Here is a 3,075-nt window from a genome sequence, read left to right on the forward strand (position 1 = left end):
TTTTTTTAAATATATTTTTCAAGATTTTTTAGTGTTCTTTTTTTGCGCCTTTCTTTGTTTTTGTTTCTATTTACATCTCGCTAAATTTATTTGAAATTATGAAAATGCATTCAATGTTTCTCTGCACACTTTAAATACTTTCTCCCTTGTCTCTTACATAACCCCACATCCTACATTGGCAAGAATTTCGCTCCAAAGTCAGAAGCAAACACGCAAACACAAACATTGGGCAAAATGAATATGAACTGTGCTCCATTGCTTGTGCTCAGCTAAGGCATTTGTCAATTTGTTCATATGTGCCCGGGTAGCTCAGTCGGTAGAGCATTGGACTTTTAATCCAAGGGTCCAGGGTTCAAGTCCCTGCTCGGGCGGATACAATTTTTTTTTTATTAATTTTTTTTTTAATTAAAATTTTTACATGTTTTATTTTAATAATTTATAGTATTTTTATTTTTTATAATTTCACTCTACTTCCACAAGGTTGTGAGCGAAATAATATTGTGTAACAAGAATAAAAGTTTTGGCAGATTAATATTGAAAATGAAATTTTAGCCAAATGCCTTGAAGTAAAACTGTCTAACTTTCATACCAATTTTAATACATAAAAGGCATAATTTTATTTTTTGGATTTTAAAAAATCTCTTCTAAATGCTCTATAAGTTCATTAGTGCCTATAGTTGAATTATATATAATTTATAACTACTCAAAAAAGTAAGAGTATTCTCTTAATTATGTTGAGTAACTTGGAGCATTATTAGTTCGCTTTTAACCTTCCTCCTCTACAGTTTATGGTGAATACTATTAAAAGGGCGTTAAATCTTAAAAAAAAACTTCAGAAGGCTTCAAGTATTCAAGATGGTACGTTTGTACATTTTGAGATATTTTTGTTTCAGTTTGAAAATTAACAAAATTGGACGTGCAATCACGTATACCTCTCATCTATTTTCGCAACTTTATATTTCATCAAATTCTCTTACTTTACAGCATATAAAGGGTGATCCATTTCGAGTTTCCCCACTTTTTTAAAGAAAAAATACAGAAAATTTAATAAGGTGTATTTATTATTATTCGAAAGAATAATGTTTTAAATGTTGACCGTTGAGTCCAATCTTTGACTTGTTCGAGCATTTCGACCAGTTACTGGCGAATACCAAGTGAATTGCTTTATTCCAGGACCTAAATCGAAGCGGGTTTGTCGGGTTTAGACTTTGCTTATCCCCAGAGGAAAAAGTCTAACGGTGTGATATCACACGCTCTTGGTGGCCAATAAACCGGATCAAAACGTGATTATCTACTCAACACTTCGGTCAATAAATCCACAGATTTCCGTCTTGTTGAAAGTAAAGGTCACCGAGATCACCGGCGTGAATTTCAGGCATCAAATAGTCGGTTATCATGCCGCGATAACTGTCACCATTGACGGTTATGATCTCACCGACGTAAGTTTTTAAAAAATATGGACCGACAATTCCACCAGTACCATGGTGGGTACTTGGGAAGGTTGAGCGGCTTCAATTCTTGCACAAGCTATATTTTGTACGTTTTCAGTTTAAGATATCGACGTAAAATGCGCCAAATCGTTCCATACGTCTGCCCGAGTTTCTGCGAATGGAATAGAATCGACTCTCCGCGGTCTCCGTGTCTACTCTCAGCTACGGCTGCTATATTTTCTTCAAAAAAGGGTATTAAAAAGTACCTATTCTTGGATCACTCGTTATAAATAATATATTAGTAGAGGTAAGGATCATCTCAATAAATTTGCTTCATAAGGTTTATAGGCTATATATTGGGGTCTTTACTTATTTATCTTAATATTTCTGGTACTAAAATTATAATTGTTTTTCTTTTTTCTTTAATTTTTATGAAGAAAAAACATTTTTTCTACTTAAAATTAAATTTTCGCTAATCGCAAACCAATGCAGGCACGGATTTCGCCGCAAAGCGACATCTTGATGTGTGGCCCACATTTGTCACTCCACACGGGCGGCTTGTTTACGATTACTTATATACATATGTATGTGTTTGGATGTGTGTGTGCGTTGTTTGTGTCCACCCAACCGGGTGGTGGTGTCATAAATGCCACTTAAAAGCATGAAAAGCGTAAATTATTCATTTTCAAGTGGACTGCAGAGCAACTAAGTTTTCCCCAACACTTATGAATGCATGTACATATGTATGTACTTATGTATATGAGTATATATATTTAGGTACATATGTATATATTTTCTTTTATTTGCTACCTAGCTGCTTTCTTTGTCGCCGTTACAATTTTTCAATTAAGTGGCAATTTTTCCAACAACAGTCGTTAACGCTAATTCCTTTCAAACCAGCCACGCATAAGTAAGGTTATTGAAATATATAATAAATGTATGTACATACATATGTGCAGCATATTAACTTAACATATGTATGTACTTATGTACCGCAGGCGCTGACTAACAAAGTAGTTAGTTAACTTGTTGAATTGCGAGTTTAACGAAAATATTATCAAATTAGTTGCTCATTAATTTTCATAAAGAGAGGGGAGCGTGGCAATAAAGCGAAAAGAGGGGAAAAGATCAAAAACAACATGAGGAAAAGCAAAAACAGCCGCGTGTAAAGTAGTTAAAATGTGTTGCAAAGTTACGTGTTTGACGCAATAAAGCGCAAAAAAAAACATGCAAAGATAAGAAAATAGTAAACAAAAACAAAGAAGAATGCTAACTTTGACTGCGCAGAAAAATACCCCTTAGCTGCTTTTCTTATATCATATCAAAAAATTTTTAACATTATTTTTATCGGTTAGTTTTATGGTATATTTATCCAATACGAGCAATTTGTTCAGCGATTGTGATAACACATAAGTTTTGTGTAGATATCCATATCAACATCTTGAGTTTGCTCGGCCACTTTGTATGGCAGCTATGTGGTAAACTAGTCCGATCTAGAAAATTTCTTCGGATATCGTAGAATTGCCTTCGAAAATAATCCATGCCAAATTTCGTGAAGATATCTTGTAAAATAATAAAGATTTCCATACAATAACTTTGATCGTTCAGTTTGCATCGCGGCTATTTTATATAGTGGTCCGTTTTT

General features: G+C 33.7%; 1 non-coding gene across 1 annotated transcript; it reads left to right on the forward strand.

The window, feature by feature from the left end:
* Nucleotides 1-298: 298 nt before the first annotated feature.
* Trnak-uuu lies at nt 299-371 on the forward strand. Its single transcript has one exon. It is a non-coding gene; the product is annotated as a tRNA-Lys (tRNA).
* The last annotated feature ends 2,704 nt before the right edge of the window (nt 372-3,075 follow it).

This window comes from Bactrocera latifrons, unplaced genomic scaffold (assembly GCF_001853355.1).
Source record: "Bactrocera latifrons isolate USDA-ARS-PBARC rearing strain unplaced genomic scaffold, ASM185335v1 scaffold_39, whole genome shotgun sequence".
Taxonomy (NCBI): domain Eukaryota; kingdom Metazoa; phylum Arthropoda; class Insecta; order Diptera; family Tephritidae; genus Bactrocera; species Bactrocera latifrons.